Consider the following 27057-nt stretch of genomic DNA (forward strand, 5'->3'; position numbering starts at 1 on the left):
ATATCGAAAAAAAAAACTGAAAATTCCATAAATGAGATCTTTGTCCAAATTTTAATTTTATTGATCCTAGATTTAAAGCTACATAAGTCTCCAAAAATGTTTTTATTTGAAAACTATAAAACGGGATTTTTTTTTATATTCCTTCCAAAACTGATACCCATGTGTATTCTTTATTACAAAGAAATTTATATAAAAACACTATTTCTTTCTATTTGCTTGTATGATTACTGATACCATAAATAAAACAAAATTAATAATTTAGTTTGTTTTTCTTTTTTTTGTAGTTTTGCTGTAAACGCTAAATTTTGAAACGTCACGCTGGCTTCACCTAACAACACAGCACCGCCCGTGCTTTGGCGCGCGCGTCGTAAAGTGGGTAAGTTCATTAAAGCTACAATTATTATAATTATAAATAATAACAGTTAATAGATATTGTCATGTTTTAGTTTGTAAATAATGTAGTACGAGTGTGGTTACAAAAATATAGCGTCCTACCATACTGTCAATTCAAGAATTAACAAGTTTTTTCCATCATGCATAAATATACATGGTTTTGTTAAGATTGTGACAAAAATTTAATTTCTGTAAGAAATTAAAATTTTACAAAATGTCTAAATTTTAACAATCTTTTTTTAAAGAAATGAAACTCTTTCAAAAATTGGATATATATACATCTTTTATTAATTTTAAAACAAAAAATTTGAAACTGCACCTAAGCTAATGTAAACAAACCTGGCGCAGCATTTGGTATTCAAAAACATCAACAAAAATGTCCCTTTAAATTTTTTATCACTTCTATGATTTAGTTTCTCCTTCTGTGAAGTGCACTTCACTGTCCAATGACCACTGACTAAAAGTCAATCAATTTTACAACAAAAAAGTGTCAATAAACTGGCGTCAAGAATCTGTTGGGAGAAAAACTCAAGCATTTCTTTCATCAAAGAGTAAACTTCTAACAATGCCTCATTAGGAAGACCCCAAAAAAAGATATTCAATATTCTTTATGCGAATCTATCTAAAAGAAGGAACAGAAAAAAAAAATAACTTTGAGGAATGTCAACATGGGTCAATAATGATTTTTGGCCAATAGCCCATATGAACTATAAAAGGTCAGAAAACAATAATACGTCATAACGTTTTGGGATACTTAAATTCCTGGTTGAAAAACCTATCATTGCCAAGGTTAATGCCAACAACATTGTTGGCATCATAGTCTCAACCATAACAATAGCTATTCAATATACTTGCTATCATCAAAAGAAAAGTTAAAGGTTATTGGCCATCTTATTGCTATTCCTATAATGAACTAACATAATATGAACCAGAATAGGATGTAAGGAAATTTTCTCAATTCATTATCACTAAATTTGAAGCTAAGACAATTTGCCAAAATTTCATTTGTATAACAAATATTGTCAAAATTTTATTTCTACATGAAATTTTGTAAAAATTTCATTTCTATAAGAAATTTTGTAAAAATTTCATTTCTATAATAAATTTTTTAAAAATTTCATTTATATAGGAAATTTTATCAAAATTTCATTTTTATAAGAAATTTTATCAAAATTTCATTTTTATAAGAAATTTTATCAAAATTTCATTTTTAGAGGATTTTTCTCAATATTTAATTTCTATTAGAAATTTTGTCAAAATTTCATTTCTATAGGAAGCTTTGTAAGAATGTAATGTCTAGAGAGAAATTTTGCAAAACTTCAATTCCATAGGAAATTTTGTCAAAATGTGATTTCTATGGGAAATTCTCTCAAAATTTCATTTCTATAGGAAATCTTGTCAAAATTTAAATTAATTTAAAAGTTTTATTTTTATAGGAAATTTTGTCAAAATTTTATTTCTATAGGAAATTTTGTCAAAATTTCATTTTTATAGGAAATTTTGTCAAATTTTCATTTTTATAGGAAATTTTGTCAAAATTTCATTTCTATAGGAAATTTTGTTAAAATTTATTTCTATGGGAAATTTTGTAAAAATTTGATTTCTATGTGAAATTCTATCAAAATTTTATTTCTATAAAAAATTTTGTCAACATTTCATTTCTATAAGAAATTTTGTCAAAATTTCATTTCTATAGGAAATTTTGTCAAAATTTTATTTCTATAGGAAATTCTGTCAAAATTTTATTTCTATAGGAAATTTTGTCAAAATTTTATTTCTATAGGAAATTCTATTAAAATTTAATTTCTATAGGAAAGGTTATTGGCCATCTTATTGCTATTCCTATAATGAACTAACATAATATGAACCAGAATAGGATGTAAGGAAATTTTCTCAATTCATTATCACTAAATTTGAAGCTAAGACAATTTGCCAAAATTTCATTTGTATAACAAATATTGTCAAAATTTTATTTCTACATGAAATTTTGTAAAAATTTCATTTCTATAAGAAATTTTGTAAAAATTTCATTTCTATAATAAATTTTTTAAAAATTTCATTTATATAGGAAATTTTATCAAAATTTCATTTTTATAAGAAATTTTATCAAAATTTCATTTTTATAAGAAATTTTATCAAAATTTCATTTTTAGAGGATTTTTCTCAATATTTAATTTCTATTAGAAATTTTGTCAAAATTTCATTTCTATAGGAAGCTTTGTAAGAATGTAATGTCTAGAGAGAAATTTTGCAAAACTTCAATTCCATAGGAAATTTTGTCAAAATGTGATTTCTATGGGAAATTCTCTCAAAATTTCATTTCTATAGGAAATCTTGTCAAAATTTAAATTAATTTAAAAGTTTTATTTTTATAGGAAATTTTGTCAAAATTTTATTTCTATAGGAAATTTTGTCAAAATTTCATTTTTATAGGAAATTTTGTCAAATTTTCATTTTTATAGGAAATTTTGTCAAAATTTCATTTCTATAGGAAATTTTGTTAAAATTTATTTCTATGGGAAATTTTGTAAAAATTTGATTTCTATGTGAAATTCTATCAAAATTTTATTTCTATAAAAAATTTTGTCAACATTTCATTTCTATAAGAAATTTTGTCAAAATTTCATTTCTATAGGAAATTTTGTCAAAATTTTATTTCTATAGGAAATTCTGTCAAAATTTTATTTCTATAGGAAATTTTGTCAAAATTTTATTTCTATAGGAAATTCTATTAAAATTTAATTTCTATAGGAAATTTTGTCAAAATTTTATTTCTATAGGAAATTCTATCAAAATTTCATTTCTATAGGAAATTTTGTCAAAATTTCATTTCTATAGGAAATTTTGTCAAAATTTCATTTCTATAAAAAATTTTGTCAAAATTTTATTTCTATAGGAAATTTAGTCAAAATTTCATTTCTATAAGAAAGTTTGTCAAAATTTCATTTCTATAGGAATTTTTGTTAAAATATAGATTTGATAGAATATAGATTTGATAGATTTGAAATTCGATTTCTCTGGGAAATTCTTTCAAAATTTCATTTCTATGGGATATGTTGTCAATATTTCATTTCTATAGGAAATGTTGTCAAAATTTCATGTCTATAAGGAGTTTTATGAAATTTTAGAAATTTTGTCAAAATTTCAATTCTATGAGAAATTTTGTCAACATTTCATTTTTATAGGAAATTTTGTCAAAATTTCTTTTTTATAGGAAATTTTGTCAAAATTTCATATCTATAAGAAATTTTGTCAAAAATTTATTTCTATAGGGAATTTAGTCAAAATTTTATTTCTATAGGAAATTTTATAAAACTTTCAATTCTATATGATTTTTTTTCAATATTACAAATTTTGTCAAAATTTCATTTCTATAGGAACCTTTGTAAGAATTTCATTTCTATAGGAAATTTTGCCAAAATTTCATTTCTAAAGGAAATTTTGTTAAAATGTAATTTAAGAATTTTATTTTTATAGGAAATTTTGTCAAATTTCATTTCTATAGGAAATTTTGTCAAAATTTCATTTCTAAAAAACAATTTACCAAAATTTATTTCTATAGGAAATTTTGTAAAAATTTGATTTCTCTGTGAAATTCTTTCAAAATTTCATTTCTATAGAAAATTTTCTCGAAATTTCATTTAATTTAAAAATTTTATTTCTATTAGAAATTTTGTCAAAATTTCATAGAGGAAATTGTCAAAATTTCATTTCTAAAGGAAATTTTGTCAAAATTTAATTTCTATAGGAAATTTTGTCAAAAATTAATTTCTAAAGCAAATTTAGTCAAATTTCATTTCTATAGGAAATTTTGTCAAAAATGCATTTTTATTGGATACTTTGTAACATTTTTATTTTTATATGAATTTTTTTAAAAAATTTCATTTCTATGGGAAATTTTTTTAAAATTTTATTTCTATAAATTTTGTAAAAATTTCATTTCTATAAGAAATTTTGTAAATATTTCATTTCTATAGGAAATGTTGTCAAAATTTCATGTCTATAAGGAGTTTTGTGAAAAATTCATGTCTATAAGAAATTTTATCAAAATTTCATTTCTATAGGAAATTTTGTCAAAATTTATTTCTATACAAAATATGGCAAAAAGTAATTTTTTCTTTCAAAACTTCATTTCTATAGGAAATTTTGTCAAAATTTCATTTCTATAGGAAAATTTTTCAAAATTTCATTTCTATAGGATACTTTTCATTTTTATATAATTTTTTTTTTTTTAATTTCATTTCTATGGGAAATTTTATCAAAATTTCATTTCTTATGAAATTTTGTCAAAATTTAATCACCCTTATTCCTGAAGTCGCCTTCGCCGTCGCTTTTGGTCGCTTTTCCTCTGTCGCCACTAATTGGTATTCCGTTCGTCGATATATTCTGCTATCGAAGAAAATCGGTATTCCTGGTGTCGCTTTTTGTCGCCTTTAAATATACCAGCGACGAGTTTAGTGTTTAATTTTTGAAGAAGTTTTTTAGACTTTATTAATCGAACAGTTGAAAAATAAATTTAAAAAATAGAAATTGGTAAGAGGTAATGTGACTAATCTTCAACAATTACAAAAAAATGGGAAAAAATCAGTATATATAGCAGTTATGGTCATCACATTCACATCATAGAAAATAACACTGTACAATTAAAGTAAAAGTGTTGATTTTCAATTCCATTTATTTTTATTAGAAACCCTTCAAGGCCAATGTATTTTATTTAGCACCAAACTTAGATAACAAATGTGTCCTTCACGAACTTTGAATGATCCTTGGGCACATAATGTCAACGTCGTTCCAATTGTATATGCCGGATGTTGTTATTGTCCTAATGTAGATATCTAAATCATTTCCCGAGTCAAATTTATCATTTATTTTGATTTTCCAAGTCAAAATTGGATTACTAACAAATAGCATTTTAAACGCAAATAATTAAAATTCAGTTTTGTATATCAACTGATTGTTTTCTTTCATGATGATCCTTATGCCATTGATCTCAGCGTCGTCTCCATTTTTATAGTTTCGGAAGCTTTTACTGTCCTTGAATATATATCCACATTTTTTCCCGCGTCAAATTAAACATTTTTCTTGATTTTCCGACATAGAATTGCGTCGGAAATAAAGATATTTTAAACCGAAAAAATTAAAATTAATTTTTTCACATCAGCTGATTGTTTTCTAGTGATATCGGCCTTTTATTACCGAGTATTGTAATTGGTACAAAAAGTAATCGTCGTCGTCGCCGTCGCCACTTCACAGGAATACCAATTGAATGACGAGACGACTTAAAAGCGACAGATGACAAAAAGCGACGGCGAGAGCGTGGACGACTTCAGGAATAAGGGTGAATTTCTATAAGAAATTTTGTCAAAATTTCATTTCTATAGGAAATTTTGTCAAAATTTCATTTCTATAGGAAATTTTGTCAAAATTTCATTTCTATTTTCATTTCTTAATTTTGTTAAAATTTATTTCTATACAAAATATGGCAAAAATTAATTTTTATAGCAAATTTTGTCAAAATTTCATTGCACTAGGAAATTTTGTCTTTATTTCATTTCTATAAGAAATTTTGTCAAAATTTGATTTCTATAGGAATTTTGTAAAATTTTTATTTCTATAGGAAATTTTGTCAATATTTTATTTCTATAGAAAATTTTGTCAAAATTTTATTTCTATAGAAAATTTTGCCAAAATTTTATTTCTTTAGAAAATTTTGTCAAAATTTTTCATTTATACAAGAAAATTTATTAAAATCTCATTTATATACTATGACAAACAGACAATTTTTCGCAAATCGGTATGAATTACCAATGGTCACTCTATGTCTTTAACTCTCACCTATCTCACAATATCGTCAAATAAAAAAAAACATCATAAAAAGGCAAACAAAAATGTTTGCCTTTCAGATATGAACAGCAAACTTTGATTTTTATCAATTTGACATGAAAGTCCCTGTTAACAGGTCATTGTTACAAAGTTAGTTTTTGATATGGTTCGCTTACAAGTAAGTTAAGTTGGCCCGTTTCACGTGTTGGAAAACGACTATCCAGCAAAAACAACAATACACTTGTCGTAAACCCACTTCATTCAATTGCAATATGGTCACGGAGTATAAAAGTCCCAAAGACGTATAGAGGAAAACAACCAACAATAAGCAATGACCTTTAAACTCAAAAAGGAACAATGGCATTAGAGCTGTTGCTTTAAGTTTTACACTACCCATCTTAGCGTTATCAATTTGATTGTCGAACAAATCTCAACTTAATGCCTTGTCATTTGTTCTGATGTCATTTTTTCGTCAACTAAATCCTTTCTCATATGTCCCATTATTCTTTGTTTGTCTTTGAAATGGTGAGATTCGTGTTGTACACACTTTCTTTCTTAGGAGTAAGAGATGGAGGTTAGATTGCTGTGTGCGTGTATCATCTTTGAAATGCGTTTTACAATTTTCTATCCTTTCGGAATGCATTAAATCACTGTCTCGCGTCAAGCTAAATTCTACTGTAAAGGATATTTACAAAGGATTGAGTTTGCTTGTGATTTAGATGACACTTTTGGATGAAAACAAGTTTTGAATAAGATGGAAAAGAACAACTTTAACAAAATTGTTTATAGTGATGATTCAAAAACATCATTTGATTTTATAAAAAGTGTTCCTTTAGAAAAGAAATATTGACAAAATTTCCTATAGACATGAAATTTAGATAAAATTTTTTTACAGAAATTAAATTTATTTAAAATTTCTTACAGAAATGAAATTTTGACAAAATTTCCTACAGAAATGAAATTTTGACCAAAATTTCTTATAGAAATTAAAAGTTTGACAAAATTTTGTATAGATATGACATTTTGGTAAAATTTGCTATAGAAATGAAATTTTGACAAAATTTTCCATGTCAATGAAAATTTGACAAAAATTTCTTTGAAAATGAATTGAACAAAATTTCCTATAGAAATTATATTTCGACAAAATTTCCCATAGGAATGAAAGTTTAACAAAATTTCATATAGTTAAGAAATTTTGATAAAAATTGCTTTAAAAATGAAATTTAGCAGAATTTCCTATAGAAATAAAAATTTGAACAAATTTTCCTATAGAAATGAAATTTTGACTAAATTTTCTATAGAAATGAAATTTTGGCAAAATTTTCCATGCCAATGAAAATTTGACAAAATGTTCTATAGAAATGAAATTTTGGCAAAATGCAATTTTGACAAAATTTTCCATGTCAATGAAAATTTGGAAAATTTCCCATAGAAAAGAAATGTTGACAAAAATTTCTTTGAAAATGAATTTTTGATAAAATTTCCTATAGAAATTAAATTTCGACAAAATTTCCCATAGGAAAGAAATGTTAACAAAATTTCATATAGAAAAGTAATTTTGGCACAAATTCCTTTAAAAATAAAATTTGGCAGAATTTACTACAGAAATTAAATTTTTACAAAATTTTCTATAGAAATTAAATTTCGTCATTTTATACAAAAAAGAAATTTTGACAAAAATTCCTTTAAAAATAAAATGTGACAGAATTTTACTATAGAAATGAAATTTTAGCAAAATTTGCTGTGGAAATGAAATTTTGACAAAATTTTCCATGTCAATGAAAATTTGACAACATTTCCTAATGAAAATTTCATTTTCAAAGCAATTTTTGTCAAAATGTACAAAAATTTCCTTGAAAATGAAATTTTGACAAAATTTCCTATAGAAATTAAATTTTAAAAGATTTCCCATAGAAATTAAATTTTAATAAAATTTCGTAAAGAAATTAAATTTTGACAAAATTTCCTACAGAAATGAAAGTTTGAAAAAATTTCCTATAGGAACGAAATTTTGATAAAATATCTATAAAAATGTAATTTTGATAAAATATCTATATAAATGTAATTTTGACAAAAAAATCTTATAGAAATGAAAATTTAACAAAATTTCCTATAGAAATGAAATTTTGACAAAATTTACTATAGAAACGAAATTTTGGCAAAATTTTCTATATTCAATTTTGTCGACAATTTACTATTGAATTGAAAGTTTGACCAACATTCCTATAGAAATGAAGTCTTGACAAAATTTCCTGCAGAAATGAAATTTTGACAAAATATTCTATAGAAATGAAATTTTGACAAAATTGCCTATAGAAATGATTTTTTTTACAAAATTTCCCATAGACATGAAATTTTGACACAATTTCCTATAGGAATGAAATTTTGACATAATTTCCTCTAGAAACTAAATTTTGACGAAATTTCCTATAGAAATGAAATTTTGACAAAATTTCCTATAGAAATGAATATTTGGCTAAATTTCCTATAAAAATAAAATTTTGAGACAATGTCCGATAGAAATGAAATTTTGACAAAATTTCCTATAGAAACGAATATTTGACAAAATTTCCCACAAAAATGAAATTTTGACCAAATTTCCTATAGAAATGATATTTTGACAAAATTTCCTGTAGAAATGAATATTTGAAAAAAAAAATCCCATAAAAATTAAATTTTGACTTAATTTCCTATAGAAACGAATATTTGACAAAATTTCCTATAGAAATGAAATTTTGACAAAATTTCCTATAGAAATGAAATTTTGACAAAATTTCCTATAGAAATGAAATTTTGACAAAATTTCCTATAGAAATGAAATTTTGACAAAATTTCCTATAGAAATGAAATTTTGACAAAATTTCCTATAGAAATGAAATTTTGACAAAATTTCCTATAGAAATGAATATTTGGCTAAATTTCCTATAAAAATGAAATTTTGACACAATTTCCTATAGAAATGAAATTTTGACAAAAATTCCTATAGAAATGAAATTTTGACAAAATTTCCTATAGAAATGGAATTTTGACAAAATTTCGTATAGAATTTCCCATAAAAAGGAAATTTTGACTTAATTTCCTATATATATGAAATTTTTCCTGTAGAATTTAAATTTTGACAAAATTTCCTATGGAAATGAATTTTTGACAAAATTTCCTATAGAAATGACATTTTGATATAATTTCCTATAAAAAGGAAATTTTGACAAAATTTCCTATAGAAATGAAATGTTGACAAAATTTCCTATAGAAATGAATATTTGGCTAAATTTCCTATAAAAATGAAATTTTGACACAATTTCCTATAGAAATGAAATTTTGACAAAATGAAATTTTGACAAAATTTCCTATAGAAATGAAATTTTGACAAAATTTCCTATAGAAATGAAATTTTGACAAAATTTCCCACAGAAAGGAAATTTTGACAAAATTTCCTATAGAAATGAATACTTGGCTAAATTTCCTATAAAAATGAAATTTTAACACAATTTCCTATAGAAATGAAATTTTGACAAAAATTCCTATAGAAATGAAATTTTGACAAAATTTCCTATAGAAATGAAATTTTGACAAAATTTCCTATAGAAATGAAATTTTGACAAAATTTCCCACAGAAAGGAAATTTTGACAAAATTTCCTATAGAAATGAATACTTGGCTAAATTTCCTATAAAAATGAAATTTTAACACAATTTCCTATAGAAATGAAATTTTGACAAAAATTCCTATAGAAATGAAATTTTGACAAAATTTCCTATAGAAATGGAATTTTGACAAAATTTCGTATAGAATTTCCCATAAAAAGGAAATTTTGACTTAATTTCCTATATATATGAAATTTTTCCTGTAGAATTTAAATTTTGACAAAATTTCCTATGGAAATGAATTTTTGACAAAATTTCCTATAGAAATGAAATTTTGATATAATTTCCTATAAAAAGGAAATTTTGACCAAGTTTCCTATAGAAATGAAATTTTGACAAAATTTCCTATAGAAATGAATATTTGAAAAAATTTCCCATAAAAATGAAATTGTGTCTTAATTTCTTATATATATGAAATGTTGCCAAAATTTCCTATAGAAACGAATATTTGACAAAATTTCCTTTAGAAATGAAAGTTTGCCAACTTTCCTATAGAGATGAATTTTTGACAAAATTTCCTATACAAATGAAATATTGAAATTTTGATCACCGTCACAAAACTTCGCAACTGAAAGCAAATTAATTTTACACAATGTTGATTACGTGTACTTACATTTGTTGTTTTAATTTCTTAATAAAAGCTATTATATTGCCGCCTTAAGATAACTCAAGTCACATAGTCAATTTTAATTGCCATCCTAAGTTACATCATCATCCGTTCCAAAAATTTCTCTAGCGCGTGTTGCCATTTGATATCGTGTTTTAATTTCTTACATTTTCACTTTTTTGCCTGTAAAAAAAACAAATTTTGTTATTTAATACACGTCAACTATATAAAAAGTTAGAAGAAAAAAGTCTTCCTCTAGAACAAACATGGAATTAAAATAAATGCTCAGCTTTGCTCTTTTCTCAGTATTACCTCCGTAACACTTCAAAACTCTCAAGAGGATACCATTCTTCAAAAACAGCCATAATTTAGGCGAATGTGATGCGGTTGGTATGGCAAGGACATCAGAAGCTTGGGAAATTTGAGAGGAACATTATATAGAGTTGGACGTTGCAGGGCTAACATGGAGAAGCGTGGCAACAACACTTGAAACCAATTAATTATGCACATGCCAACAATTTGGTGTTGGATGCTAGGGATGATGCTTTTGGGACAGTTAAACCATATGAAAATGTATTAGTAGGGTTTGTACTGAAAGGAAATTTTTAAATCTACAGTCTTACAGTCTTAGAGATAACCGAATGAGTGAAATTTTGACAACATTTCATATAGAAATAAAATTTTGGACACATAGAAAAAATTTAAGAAATATTCTATAGAAATAAAATTGTGACAAAATATCCTATAGAAATTAAATTTTGACAAAATTGTCTATAGAACTAAAATTTTTCGAAAATTTCCGATAGAACCAAAATTTTTAGAAAATTTCCTATGGTATTACAGTTTTCAAAAAAAATCCTATAGCAAAGAAATTGTGCGAAAATTACCTTTAGAAATAAAATTTTTAGAAACTTTTCTTTAGAAATAAAATTTTACAAAAATGAAATGAATTTTTGACGAAAATGTCTTATAAAAATGAAATCTTAAGAAAATTTTCTATAGAAATGAAATTTTAACAAATTTTTCTATATAAATGAAATTTTTCGAAAATTTCCTATAGAAGTGAAATTTGAAGAAAATTTTCTATAGAAATGAAATTTTGACAAAATTTGAAAAGAATTAATAAAGAACTGAAATTTTACAAAACTCCCTATAGAAATGATAACTTGACAAAATACCCATAGAAATAAAAAAAAAAAGAAATGTACAAAAATTTCCTATAGAAATGAAATTGTAACAAAAATTCCTCTGTGAATGAAATTCTAACAAAATTTCCTATAGAAATGAAATTTTTAGAAAATTTCCTATAGTAGGGAAATTTTGAGAAAATTTCCTATAGAATTGAAATTTAAACAAAAAAAATGTTTTAGAAATGAACTTTTTAGAAAATTTTCTTTAGAAATGAAATTTTGACAAACTTTCCTTTAAAGTGAAATTTTGACAAAAATTGAAATTACAACATTTGTATATAAAAAATGTTTTGACTTATATTTCTATAGAAATGAAATTTTGAAAAAAAATTTTGAAAATTTCGTGTATAATGAATTTTGACAAAATTCCCTATAGAAATGATAACTTGACAAAATACCCACAGAAATAAAAAAAATGTACAAAAATTTCCTATAGAAATGAAATTGTGACAAAAATTCCTCTGTGAATGAAATTCTAACAAAATTTCCTAGAGAAATGAAATTTTTAGAAAATTTCCTATAGTAGGGAAATTTTGAGAAAATTTCCTATAGAATTTAAATTTAAACAAAAAAAATGTTTTAGAAATGAACTTTTTAGAAAATTTTCTTTAGAAATGAAATTTTGACAAACTTTCCTTTAAAGTGAAATTTTCTATACAAATCAAATTTTGAAAATTTCGTGTAGAAATGAAATTTTTAGAAAATTTCCTATAGAAATTATTTTTACAGAAAATTTCCAATGGAAATCAAAATTTTAAAGAAATTCTTTAAAAATGAAATTTTTGAAATTTTGAAATTAAATAAAGTTTTTGGGAACTATAGAATGAATTTTTTACAAAATTTCCCATAGAATTCAAATTTTCAGAAAATTTCTTTAGACATGAAATTTTGGCAAAATTTTCCTTAGAAATAAAATTTGCATAAAAAATCTATAGACATTTTTTACAAAATTTCCTATAAAAATTAATTTTTCGGAAAACTTGCTATAGACATGGCATTTTTAGAAAATTTCCTATAGAAATTTAATTTTCAGAAAACTTCCAATAGAAATCAAATTTTCAGAAAATTTCTTTTAGAAATGAAATTTTTGCAAAATTTCCGTTAGAAATAAAATTTTTGAAATTTTTTTCAATTAAATTAAATTTTTAGGAAATTTCCTATAGAATGAATTTTTTACAAAATTTGATTTAGAAATCAAAATTTTCAGAAAATTTCTTTTAGAAATGAAATTTTTGGAAAATTTCCTTTAGAAATAAAATTTTGCAAAAAAATCTATTAAAAAAAATTCCAAAATTTCCTGTAGAAATTAAATTTTGACAAAATTTGCTTTAAAAAAATTTTTTTGAGAAAATTTCTTTTAGAAATGAAATTCTTGGGAAAATTTTCCATAGAAATTTAATTTTCAAAAAACTTCCAAAAGAAATCAAATTTTCAGAAAATTTCTTTTAGAAATGAAATTTTTGCAAAATTTCCTTTAGAAATAAAATTTTTGAAATTTTTTTCAATTAAATTGAGTTTTTAGGAAATTTCCTATAGAATGAAGTTTTTACAAAATTTCCTATAGAAATCAAATTTTCAAAAAATTTCTTATAGAAATGAAATTGTTACAAAAAAAATTCCTTTAGAAATAAAATTTTGCCAAAAAAAATCTATAAAAAAATTTTCCAAAATTTTCTATAGAAATGAAATTTTGACAAAATTTGCTATAAAAATTAAATTTTGAGAAAACTTATTTTAGAAATGAAATTTTTGAGAAAATTGCCTACAGAACTAAAATTTTGACAATATCTCCTCAAGACCAAAACAAAATTTAATGGATGAAGTTGTCCTAAAATTTCCTAAAGGAATGATATTTTAATGTACTTTGCCATTAAGCGAAAGCTATTAAACCTAACCGAAAACTCCTAAGTGTTTGTCCTCGTTTAGTTAGAAGTTAGAAGGCAGTGAAGGCAGCAAGTAACTTGTTGAAAGAAAAACATTTTGTTAGGACTTTTATTCTGCAAAGTAAGCTTATCAAGTGAGCAAAATTCTTTCGCTTTTGGTTAATTAATCCAAATCCCATGAAAATGAAAAAAGGAGGGTTTCAATTTGTATGTTTTTATTTATTTTGGTACAAAATCAAACTTAAATGATCCCAAAAGGATAATATTTCGCTTAAGTTTTATGAAAACAAACAAATCAAGGGTTTATTATTTATGAATTATTTATAGCTGAAAGGACGAAAATAAAAAATGAACAGAGGATATGAAAAATAACATTAGGCATTCTCGAGGCAGTCAAGTGAAGTAAATGTGAATTTTAGGAAATATTTTATATTATTAATCACTGAAAGTATTATCCGTGACATAATACTGAATAATTGAGTAGCTTTCAGTACTGTTTTTAACAAAATCAGAAAGATTTCCTTGTTTAACAAGAGGGCGGTATTATCAAGCTAGAACTAGTGTCAATTTTTTTTTTTAAATTCCTTTTCTATAATAAAGTTTGCATAGGAAATTTTCTGAAAATTTAATTTCTATAGGAAATTTTCGAAAAATTTCATTCCTATCTGAAATTTTCTCAAAATGTAATTTCTATATGAAATTTTCTGAAAATTTCATTTCTATAGGAAATTTGCACAAAATTTCATTCCTATCTGAAATTTTCTCAAAATTTCATTTCTATAGGAAAATTTCTGAAAATTTCATTTCTATAGGAAATTTTCTGAAAATTTAATTTCTATAGGAAATTTTCTGAAAATTTCATTTCTATAGGAAATTTTCTCAAAATTTCATTTCTATAGGAAATTTTCTCAAAATTTCACTTCTATAAGAAATTTTGTGAAAATTTCATTTCTATAGGAAATTTTCTCAAAATGTCACTTCTATAATAAATTTTGTCAAATTTCATTTCTATTTTCTGAAATTTTCTATTCTATAGGAAATTTTATGAAAATTTACTTTCTATGGAAATTTTTTTCAAAATTTAATTTCTAGAGAGAATTTTGTTAAAATTTCATTTCCAAAGAAATATTCTCAAAATGTCATTTCTATAGGAAATTTTCTCAAAATTTCATTTATAATGAAAGATTTTTAAAAATTGCATTTCGAATGGGAATTTTGTGAAAACTTCTTATCTAATAGTTGAAATTTTGTGCAAATTTCATTTTTTCTAGGAAATGAAAATTTCATTTCCATAGGCAATTTTTGAAAAATTTCATTTCTACAGGAAATTTTCTGAAAAATTCAGTTTCTATAGGGAATTTTCTGAAAATTTCGTTTCTATAGCAAAGTTTTTGAAAATTTCATTTCTATAAGAAACTTTCTCGAAATTTCATTTCTATCCGAAATTTTCTAAAATGTTCATTTCTATAGGAAAATTTTTGAAAACTTGTATTCTATAGGAAATTTTCTGAATATTTATATTCTATAGTAAATTTTCTTTAATTTAATTTTAATTTCTAGAGAGAATTTTCTCAACATTTTATTTCTATGAGAAATTTTCTCAAAATTTCATTAATGATGAAAGTTTTCTAAAAATTGCATTTCGAATGCAATTTTTTTGAAAATTTCTTATCTAATATTTGAATTTTCTGCAAATTTCATTTTGATCAGAAATTTTTTGAAAATTTCAGTTTAATAAGAAATTTTTCGAAAATGTCAGTTTGATAAGAAATTTTCTGAAAAATTTATTTTGATAAGAAATTTTCTGAAAATTTCGTTCTATTGGAAATGTTTTGAAAATTTCATTTCTAAAGGAAAATTTCATTTCTCTAGGAAATTTTCTGAAAATTTAATTTCTATGGAAATTTTTTTCAAAATTTAATTTCTAGAGAGAATTTTGTTAAAATATCACTTCCATAGAAAATTTTCAATTCAAATTCAAAATTTTATTTCTATAGGAAATTTTCGTTTCGTTTTTTGCGTTTTTATAGGAAATGTTCTAAATTTTTTTTTATATGAATTTTTCTGAAAATTTCATGTCTGTAGAATTTCATTTCTATGGGAAATTTTCTAAAAATATCATTTGTATAGGAAATTTTATGAAATTGTCTTTTCTGAAGGAAATTTTCTGAAAATGTTATTTCTGTAGGAAATTTTCTGAAAATGTTATTTCTGTAGGAAATTTTCTGAAAATGTTATTTCTGTAGGAAATTTTCTGAAAATGTTATTCCTGTGGAAATTTTCTAAAAATTTTATTTCTATAGTAAATTTTCTGAAAATTTTGATAATTTGATAATTTTGATTTTCTGAAGATTTCGTTTCTATAAGAAATTTTCTGAAAATTTCGTTTCTATAGGAAATGTTTTGAAAATTTCATTTCTATAGGAAAATTTAATTTCTCTAGGAAATTTTCTGAAAATTTCATTTCTATGGAAAATTTTTTCAAAATTTAATTTCTAGAGAAAATTTTGTTAAAATATCACTTCCATAGAAAATTTTCAATTCAAATTCAAAATTTTATTTCTATAGAAAATTTTCTAAAAATTTAATTTCTATAGAAAATTTTCTCAAATTTTCATTTTTACAGGAAATTGTCTCAAAATTTGGTTTTATAGGAAATTTTCTAAAATTTCGTTTTTATAGGAAATGTTCTAAAATTTTTTTCTAAATGAATTTTTCTGAAAATTTCATGTCTGTAGAAAATTTTTTAAAAATTTTATTTCTGTAAGAAATTTTCTAAAAATTTCATTCCTATGGGAAATTTTCTGAATATATCATTTGTATAGGAAATTTTCTGAAATTGTCATTTCTGTAGGAAATTTTCTGAAAATTTTATTTCGGAAGGAAATTTTCTAAAAATTTTATTTCTATTATAAATTCTCTGAAAATTTTATTTCTGTAGGAAATTTTCTAAAAATTTCATTTCTATAGGAAATTTTCTCAAAATATCATTTCTATAGGAAATTTTCTGAAAATTTCATTTCTATAGGAAATTTTTTTAAAATTTTTTTTTTTTAAATTTCTCATTTTTTTTTATCGCCACTAGTGTATAATAATTCCTTATTTATTTCAGATTTACACAAAAAGTCTAATCACGACCAGATTCTTTGCGGAATTTCGTTATTCTAACATATTCGATTTGTTTTTGTTCCTGACTTATAAGTTATTGTAAACAAATCTAAACTTACTCACCTTCGCATTTGAATTTCAAATGAGGCAACATAATTGACAGCAGCTTTACATGAAAATTCATTCAACTCGATTTTTTATTTTCTCATTTAAGCTACTGTTTTTTTCGTATACCCACATTGCAAGTTGGTTAGCTTACAGTCATTTGAGCGCAAGCAACACGTGCCAATACAAATATTTCCGTTTCCTTATTTGCAACAGGAAAAAAAAAACAAAACAATTGTTTGATTCACTTGCTCGTCTAACGGTATTTACAATTCAACATATCATTGCCATGTCAAAATGTTTACCTATAAATTTTCTCTTGAGTGGAAGCTCTCAGTGAGAGAGGAAAAAGCTTTTCGAGAGAATCAAAATCCAATTATCTAGATTTTAATCAAATATTATCTTCATTTATTTTAGTTTTCTCCCAATTTTGTTCTCTCTCTCTCCCTTGTTGATTTTCTTTTTGGCTTTGTGTTTACAAAGTCCACTCTCTCATATATTTTGTATTGTCTGTTAAAAGCCGGCTACAATGAATAAGGTTAGCAAACAAAAGTCATTTTTTTTCGTGTGCTTTACCTTTTGTTTTCTCACCTCTTTGTGGCTGGTTTTGGTATTTGGATAATAATTACGACAAACCGCAAAATGCTGTAGTGTACGGAAGCCATTCGCGACTTTTTAGCGGTTGCTGAGATGTTATTGGAACACGCACGACATACGTGCATGCCGTACTCATTTCGTTCATTGTCTTCCTCTCAATTCTCACTTTTGGTAACAGTGCCTTTGGCTATGCCATTAGGAGGTACTGTTGCTTTTTGTGCATTTCTTGGGTGTTGGTGTATTTGCGATGTTCGTATGGTTTGCTGTTTTTTTCTTCTGCTTCTTCTTCGTTGTTGTCTCCGTAGCAAACGTGACTACAGGTTGATTAACGGCATTGTTGAGTGTGGCTGCCGGGTTAGTTTTGGTAGTAGCGAGTAATAACAGCAGAGTTGCCATTTATCTTCGATTTTCATTTCTTTTCTCTAACTTGGGATCATAAAAATTTGGGCATTGCCATTGTCGCATGACATTGTCATGGCAATGTCTTTTAATAAAAGTGGAAATTTAATTTTCAACATACTTGACCAAGCGTTCTAACTCGTCTGAATTATACGTTTTCAAGAAGCCTGCAGAACTCGCGACGACTTGTACACTACTACCAATACCGAAGCTAAGGCCAAACCACGTCTTCCAATCATCTTTGAGACAATATCAGCAATCAACTCTTACAACTGATTATTCTACTAAATTATTGTTTTGTTCTAGTTAAATTAGCAGACAATTAAATGAAGATTCCTTTGAAGTTTAAATGTAACGGAAAGGAAGGTATGATAGCGCCATCTAATAGATTTAAGAGGCAATGGTCAGTTTCGGTGTCAGCTGTTTATGAGGGCAGGTATGTGCGAAGTAAAATCCGCGTGAAAAACCACCGTTAGAGAAGTAAAATCTTCGAGCGTCTGAAAAAAACCGTCGTCGGGCCTTCCGCGATTGCAAAGTAAAATCTTCGTCGGGCAAACTCCTCGCCAACGAAGTAATACTTTCGCCTACGAAAAATAATTTTCGTCAGACAAACACCTTCCTCCCTCGCCAGCCAAGCACAAGTTTTGCCGCGCAAGTGCCACCCTCGCCCACCAAAATACAATCTTCTTGGGACAAGCTATTCACCCCTTCGCCAGCGAAGTGCAATTTTTGCGTGAATTAAAATCTTCATCGGACAAATATCCCGCGCCTGCGAAGTATAATTTTCGCCTGCGAAAAATAATCTTCGTCAGCGAAGTAAATCTCAACCTCAAATAAAATCTACGATACCTCCCAAGAGGATTACCCATACAAAGTACCGCGTCTGGCGAAGTAAAATCTGCTGTAACTAGCCCCCGCCAGCGTAGTAAAAACAATAAAACCTTCCTCGGAGAAACCTTGAGCCTGTGAAGTAAAATCTTCGCCTGCGACAAGTAATCTTCTTCGGGCCTTCCTTCCTTGCCAGCAAATTAAACTTTTGTCGGACATGTACGTCCCTTACCTGCCAAATACGATCATCATTGGACAAGCTGTTCCCCTATCATCAGCGAAGTGCAATCTATGCGTGAAATAAAATCGTCGTCGGACCTTCCGCTACTGCGAAGAAAAATCTTCGTCGGGCAAACTCCTCGCCAGCTAAGTAATACTTTCGCCTACGAAAAATAATTTTCGTCAGAGAAACACCTTCCTCCCTCGCCAGCTAAGCACAACTTTTGTCGCGCAAGTACCTGCCTTGCACGACAAATGCAATCTACGTAGGGCAAGCCCTTCTCCAGCGAAGTGCAATCTTTGCGTGAATTAAAATCTTTGTCGGACAAACATCCCGCACCGTACCTCCCAAGAGGATTACCCACACAGGGTAAAGAAGCGAAGTACAAAATTTATCGCGCAAATGCCTCCCCCGCCTGCCAAATACAATCTTCATTGGACAAGCTGTTAGCCCCTTTATCTGCGAAGGGGAATCTATACGAGAAATAAAATCTTCGTCTGACACCCATCGCCCGCCTGCGAAATAAAACTTTCACCTACAAAAAAATACCTTCGTCAGACAAACACCTGCTTCCCTCGCCAGCGAAGAAAATCTCAACCTCAAATAAAATCTACCGAAGTTGTCAAGAAAATTACCAATTCATCGTAACATCGCCGTGCGAAGTAAAATCTGCTGTAAATAACCTCCGCCAGCGAAATAAAAACAGTAAAATCTTCGCCGGAGAAACCTCTAGCCTGTGAAGTAAAATCTTCGTCGGACCTTCCGCACTTGCGAAGTAAAACTCCTCGCCATCGAAGTATAACTTTCGCCTCTGAATAATAATCTTCGTCAGACAATCACCTTCCTCCCACGCCAGCGAAGTAAATTTCAACGTCAAATTAAATCTGCCGAAGCTCTCAAGAGGATTACAACTCATCGTGACATCGTCGTGCGAAATAAAATCTGGAACTAGAAACAGTAAAATCTTCATCGGTGAAATCTTGAACCTGTGAAGTAAAATCTTTGGCGGACCTTCCGCGTTTTCGAAGTAAAATCTTCGTCGGACAAACACCTTCCTTCCTCGTCAGAATGGAGGAAAAAAATTTTCTGATAAACATCCGGCGCCTGCGAAGTAAAATCTTCATCGGACAAACTCCTTCGCCTGACAAGTACAATCTTCATCGAAGTACATTCTTTGTATTGTCCTCCTCCTTCGGGGGTTTATACTTTCTCTCTTTCCCGTCTTCGCCTGCGATATACAATCTTCTCGAGATAAATTCCTTTCCTTCTCCGTTTACCCGATTCTATGTCTAGCTCAAGCACAAGGAACCTCTCTTCCTCTTCCTCCATCCTCGGCTCCGACAAACTCCATTGCCTTCGAAGTATACTCTTCGCTAGACAAATTCCTTCCCACCCACGCTTACCCGCATCTATGCCTACCTCAAAGTCATGGAATCTCCCTTTTAAAGGCGAGTCCGAACGGCGTAACCTAATCTTTGACAAATTCGGAAATATCCCCAGCATTATTGAGAGTGTATAATCCACCACTAAACAACTTGTTGGTGTTTGGCCGAAACTGGAAGTAAACCTATAATTCTTTGTATGCATGGCAGACATGCTAATCAAATAAACTATTGCAAATAGTTTTAGCTTGTTGCCCGGAATGAGCAAACTCCACACTCCTCGTGTCGACACCTCTCTTCTATCCAAATTTGTACAAAGTGCAGCCTTTGTTAAATTTTGAAATACCTACATTCTCAATAATTTCGCGCACCTTCTATCGGTGGAATAGCAGCATTCAAAGCATCTTTCGTTTCGACGCAATTTTTATTATGTGGCAACACTGAATTAAAAATGACAGCGATGCATAATGCGAATAAGGTAGAACACACAAACAATGCCGAATTTAATCCCACCAATACAGACACACACACTCTCGTTGATACTCATGTGTGTGTCTCACATTGAAGTTTAAAGTCGGTTTGCCTCTGAGACGGCTGCTGACGTTTTTACAGTTTTCATGAAATTAGTGTAAATTTTGTGGCGTTTTTTGGACTTGTGTGTATGTCAGTTCAATGGAGTTTGTCTTTTTTTTTTTTGGTTGTGTCGTGAATGGGGGAGACATGAGATTTGTTTCTATTTCTTTTTGATGTTTTTGGCGGTTTTATCGTTGAGTTGAGTTCATTATATTAGACACTTAGGTTGGTTGAGTTAGTTAATTTTATTGCTGGTTGGTTGCTATTGGTATCTGGAGTTTCTAACGAAAGAAGTAAATTTATAGAAACAGCTGTTTCTGTTTGAAATTTGTATTACTTCCTGTTTGGTGTCTCTTTTTAGCAAAAAAATTCCATTTCTGTTCCTGATCTCAATGGGCCGTGGGAATTGATCGTACTATAATTCCAGCCGAATCTTAGACCGAATCGATGGCAGTACCTATCTATACGACATGGTTATATGAGGGCTAAAGATGATTAAGAATCTTTGTAAGCCAAAAAATGTTGGCATTTTCTATAGAAGAAAGTTTTGACAAAATTTTGTATAGACAAAAATTTTGACAATTTTTCTATAGAAATAAAATTTTGAAAAAATGTTATGTAGAAATAAAATTTTGACAAAATGTTCTATGGAATAAAGTTTTGACAAAAAATTGTATAGACTAAAATTTTGACCAACTTTTCTATAGAAGTAAAATTTTGTATAGAAATAAAATGTTGACAAAATTTTCTATAGTAATAACATTTTGACAAAATTTTCTATAGAAATAATTTTTTTAAAAAATTTTCTATAGAAATAAAATTTAAAAAAAAAAATCTATAGAAATAAAAATTTAAAAAAAAAATTTCTATAGAAATACAATTTTTAAAAAATTTTCTATAGAAATAAAATTTTTAAAAATTTTTCTATAGAAATAAAATTTTTACAACATTTTCTATAGAACTAAAATTTTGACAAAATTTTCTATACAAATAAAATTTTGACAAAATCTATATATATAAAATTCAAATTATGTTTGTTTATTTGTTTGTTTGTTTGTTTGTTTGTTTATTTGTATGTTCCGGGTTGGCGCGAAAACGGCTGAACCGATTTACTTGAAACTTTCAGAGATCGTGGGGGGCACTCATGTGCTGAAAATAGGGTACCTCATTTTTTGACATATGGTCGCGGAGAGGAACCTCCCATTTGTCCGACTTTTTGAAAATTAGACCAAAGTTGACCGATTTGCTTGAAATTTTCATTGAAGGTTGAGGTTGACATCTAGACAAAGATCCGCTACTTCATATTTCGATATTTGGTGGCGGAGGGGGACCTCCCTTTTGTTCGACTTTTTTTAAAGTACAGTGAAAAAACTAAAATTCTCTAAATTATCTGAGATTTACAGAGAACATGCGGTGAGGTTATGGAATTAATATGGTGTACCTGATGATTTCATATGTGGACGGGGAGGGGGACCTCCCCCTTGCCCTACTTTTTGAAACTTGGAATAAAATTGTGCGATTTGCTTGAAATTTTCATTGAATGTTGGGCTTGGCATTTAGACAAAAATCCGCTACATTATTTTTCGATATTTGGTCGGGGAGGAGGACCACCCATTTGCCCGACTCTTTTGTTAAAGTACAGTGAAAACAAAACTAAACTCCCCCGACTGAAATTTTACGGAAAAAATGGGTGAGGTTATGAAATTTATATCAGGTTCTTAATTTTTTAATATTTGGTCGGGGAAAAATAAAAGGGCATAGGGAGACATCCGCTTCTCTTAAGTATGTTACATACAGAGAAACCATTAAACTTTACCAAATTTACAGAGGACTGGGGAGAGGTTACGATATTAATAGTTGATACCTGATTTTGTGATATTTGGACGGCTTATAATTTGCCTTTAGGCTTATAATTTGCTTGACATTTTCTGGGACTTTTACAAAAGATACGCTACATCACTTTTCGATATTTGGTCGGGGAGGAGATCCTCCTCTAAAACTGCAAAAAAAACAAAGATTCTTAAGTTTTCTTGAAATTTAGAAAAGCAGTGGGGGAAGGTTATGAACGAAGAGGCACCTTTCTTGCCCCACACTTGAAGAAAAGTTTCACGAAATTTCAGGGAAGGTTAGGGGTGCTATTCACTACGATGTTTGTCGATATTGTATCGGGGAAAGTGACGTCCCTTTAAAACAATAGAGCAAAATTTAAACATCTCCGATCTACTTGAAATTTACAGGGAACGTGGGAGGAGGTGATTAAATTTATACATGATTTTTAAATTAGTATATGATTTTTCTATATCTGGTTGGGGAAGGGGAAAATTGAAATAAACTTTGTCGATTTACTTCGATAGAATTTATAGGGACCATTGAGTAGTTGTGAAATTAATATAGGGTACGTGATAGTCCGATATCAGGTGGGAGTGGAGCGAAGGTGGTTTCCCTTTTGTCCGTTTTTTTTTTCTTAAATTGAAAGTAGAGGGTTGTCCGTAAATGGGAACTCGATACATAATTTTATTATTTTTGCACAAGCTTCTGCCAGACTTCTTTTTAGTAAAGAACTTAAATTTACATGAAATTGGGAGCCAACATAGAGGATGCATGCATTTTCCAACATTTTATCAAATGTTAATGTGGTAACATTTTTTACTACTTTTGCTTTTTCCGATTTATTGGATGGGAAACAGTAATTCTTTGTATGTTATTATAATATAGTGCTTAATATTCAGATATGTTGAGGAGAAGGATACCTTTCCTTGACAAACCACTTAAAATTCACAAGAAATATAGAAGATTGTCCATATACTTGAATACAGAACATTATTAAAAAAATTTGGAGGAAAGGGTACACCCTCTCCCCGACATTTTTTAAGACGAACCGTTTTACATATGCAAGTAGTCCGATTTTACGAAAAAGCAAGTAGTCCGATTTGTTTGAAAGAATTCAAATCTTTTCGAATTTGTTTTCAGCACGAAGGATATGGTTGACTAAGTTCACGCAAAATGTTCCTACTAATACGCTTCGGAAGGCGCAGCGAAGCGGGCCGGGTTACGCTAGTTTTCTATAGATTTAATTTTTGTAGAAATACAATTTTGACAAAATTTCCCATAGAAATGAAATTTTGAAAAAATTTCTTATACTGATCACAGCTAGTCAAAGGTCACAGCTCCAAAGTCGTAGGTTGTTAAGATGTGGGTCGGCGAGAACCACGTTGATTCCGTTAGGGCTCCGCGATACTCAATAAGTATCAGAAAGTGAGCAGCAGATGTAAATCAGGTTTAAGAGTTTGGCAAACCTCGGCTAGTTTAGTAATTGTGGTAAATTCGCATTCAATATGCAAAATTTGGTAAAAAAGGCCGTTCAGATTTATATACTCCTTTCTCAGTTGTTTTCAATAGATTTATTAGAATCTGTTTTGCAATATGAAATATTTTAAATTCCACATTTTTTTTGTTAATTTTATCACCGGCACAAAATTTCAATATCTGGTTTCCTATAAGATTTAAATAATTTCACTTCATTCATGAGCTATTATGACTTGTTTTATTGTGACGTCAAATGGGTTTTTGTTTTTATTTATTTACAATCTCATGCAAATGATTTTCACTTTAATTCGATTGACAATGTGGATGACCGTGAAGAAGTGGTTTAACCTGGTAGACTGTGTGTTATAGATATTTGCTTCTGGGCAAGTATCTGGGTCGTTACTCAATAAGAATCACAAGAAGAATACGATGCACAGTGTGTCGATACTATACGTCGAATGGAGAAAAAATAAATGAAGACATCGAAGGAAAGAGAAAATTTGTAGAATCTAGATTTTGTTTAAAACCAAAATTGCATCAAAAGTTTGGTTACGATAGGCACACATCTTGAGATACCGGCAAAGGTACAAGCGGATGAAATATATCTTCTTGGGCTGGGAAATGAGATAAAACAAGTATATATAGAATTTTAAGTGGATTTGATGACAGCTTGGAGTTTAAAGGAATCTTAAATATCTCCTCTAAGCGTGCATGAAAATCCACGCTTGAGTAACACTTTTAGGATATTCGGATAAAATTTGGGTTGTCGGTACTAATAAGTAAACCAAATTCGGCACATATTTTTGTGGATTTGTAATTTTAGGCAAATTGGAGAAAAAGTGAGGTGTCTTCATCTATCAATATGAGGGTTTTACCAAACCCACCATATATCCAATTTCCGTCCATATATCCAATTTCAGACAAATCTGATAAAATTGCGGTGTGTGTAAGACCAAGAGGTCAACTCGGACGATCGGTCTATATTAGCTCTCATATATCAATGAAACATGAACCCATACACACCATATTCGGCATGTGGTCCCAAAATACTTGTAGTTTGTGAAATCGGATAAAAATTGAGGTGTTTAGACTCCCGTGAAGTTAATGCCAATATTTACTCTATGTTCACCTACAATAGCGCCAGTTTTGCAATTTTCAGCAAATCGGATGAAAATTGAAGAAATCAAGAAACTAAAACAGGAGATCGGTCCATATGAAGGTTATAGCGGCAAACCTCTTTTTATACCCACCACCATAGAATGGTGACGGGGGTATAATAAGTTTGTCATTCCGTTTGTAACACATCGAAATATCGATTTCCGACTATATAAAGTATATATATTCTTGATCAGGGAGAAATTCTAAGACGATATAACGATATCCGTCTGTCTGTCTGTCTGTTGTAATCACGCTACAGTCTTCAATAATGAAGCAATCGTGCTGAAATTGTGAACAAACTCGTATTTTGTCTGCAGACAGGTCAAGTTCGAAGATGATATAAACCGACCTCCCGATTTGGGTTTATAGAAATCGTAGTTTTTATCCAATTAGCCTGAAATTTTAAATCTAGAGGTATTGTAGGACAACAAATACGTGTGCCAAAAATTGTGAGTATCGGTCCATATTTTGGTATAGCCCCCATATAGACCGATCTCTCGATTTTACTTCTTGGGCTTATAGAAACCGCAGTTTTTATCCAATTTACCTGAAATTGGATATCGAGAGGTACTTTAGAACCGTAAAGAGGTGTGCCAAAAATGGTGGGCATCGGTCCATGTTTTGGTATGGTCCCCATATAAACCGACCTCCCGATTTGGGGTCTTTGGCTTATAGAAACCGCAGTTTTTATTCAATTTACCTAAAATTGGTAATCTAGAGGTATTGTAGGACCACAAATACGTGTGTTGTGAGTATCGGTCCATGTTTTGGTATGGTCCCCATATAAAACGACCTCCCGATTTGGGGTCTTGGTCTTATAGAAACCGTAGTTTTTATCCAATTTGTCTGAAATTGGAAATCTAGACGTATTTTAGGACCATAAAGAGGTGTGCCGAAAATGGTAAGTATCGGTCCATATTTTGGTATAGCCCTCATATAGACCGATTTCCCGATTTTACTTCTTGGGCTTCTAGAATCCAAAGTTTTTATCCTATTTGCCTTAAATTGGAAATCTAGAGGTATTTTCGGGTCATAAAGAGGTGTGCCGAAAACGGTGAGTATCGGTCCATATTTTAGTATAGCCCCCATAAGAAAGATCTCCCGATTTAACTCCTTGGGTTTCTAGAAGCCGTTGTTTTTATCCGATTTGCCTGAAATTGTAAATATTCTGGTATTTTAGGCTCACAAAAACGTGTATCGGATTAAGTTTTTATCGGTCCATTTGGTAATGCCTCCATATAGACCGACTTCACTTCTTGAGGGTGTAGAAGGCGCACTTATCATGAAAATTGCTTGAAACTCAATGTAAAATTTCCAGATTTTACTTCTCGGGTGAAAATCTACAGATTTAAGATTTCAAATCAAGACGTTATTTTATAATTTTCTTGCACACTTACAAGAGATGTTAATGATTCCTCAAAAACTCAAACAAAAATGGTTCTTATAAATCCAGAATCTGATATAGTCCTCATAGTTGAAATTTTTAAATTTATCTTCGGAAAGTGTCCTCAAGTCCTGAAGCCCTCCTGAAATTTGAAAGGAAACCCTAATATTTGGTTCATGGTGGTGGGTATTTAAGATTCGGCCCGGCCGAACTTACTGCTGTATATACTTGTTAACCTTGTGTTCTGCCCCAAGACATTAGCCTATTTAAATTTTAAGCCTGTAGACTTTGTAAATAGAAGTGTAAAAATATATTGTCCAAATCGGGTCATGGAAACAAAATTATTTACATATAGCACCCAACAAATTTGAAGGATTTTTTTGTGATATAGAAAACTTAGATATACAATGTAGAAGCGTGCGCGTGACACGAAATTTTCGTGACACGCGTGAATCACG

General features: G+C 28.5%; 1 protein-coding gene across 6 annotated transcripts in view; it reads left to right on the forward strand.

Moving 5' to 3' along the window:
• The window catches only part of Pde11 (Phosphodiesterase 11), a 355629-nt gene that overhangs the window by 85807 nt on the left and 242765 nt on the right, over nucleotides 1–27057 (forward strand). For 4 of the 6 annotated variants that reach the window (XM_075296862.1, XM_075296859.1, XM_075296860.1 and 1 more), the window contains one exon: nucleotides 285–376. The gene's annotated coding sequence lies outside the window, so the exon portion shown is untranslated. The remainder of the gene's footprint in view (nucleotides 1–284; nucleotides 377–27057) is intronic. The other 2 variants (XM_075296864.1, XM_075296863.1) reach the window with 1 other exon arrangement.

This window comes from Haematobia irritans, chromosome 2 (genome assembly GCF_050003625.1).
Source record: "Haematobia irritans isolate KBUSLIRL chromosome 2, ASM5000362v1, whole genome shotgun sequence".
In the NCBI taxonomy this organism is placed as follows: domain Eukaryota; kingdom Metazoa; phylum Arthropoda; class Insecta; order Diptera; family Muscidae; genus Haematobia; species Haematobia irritans.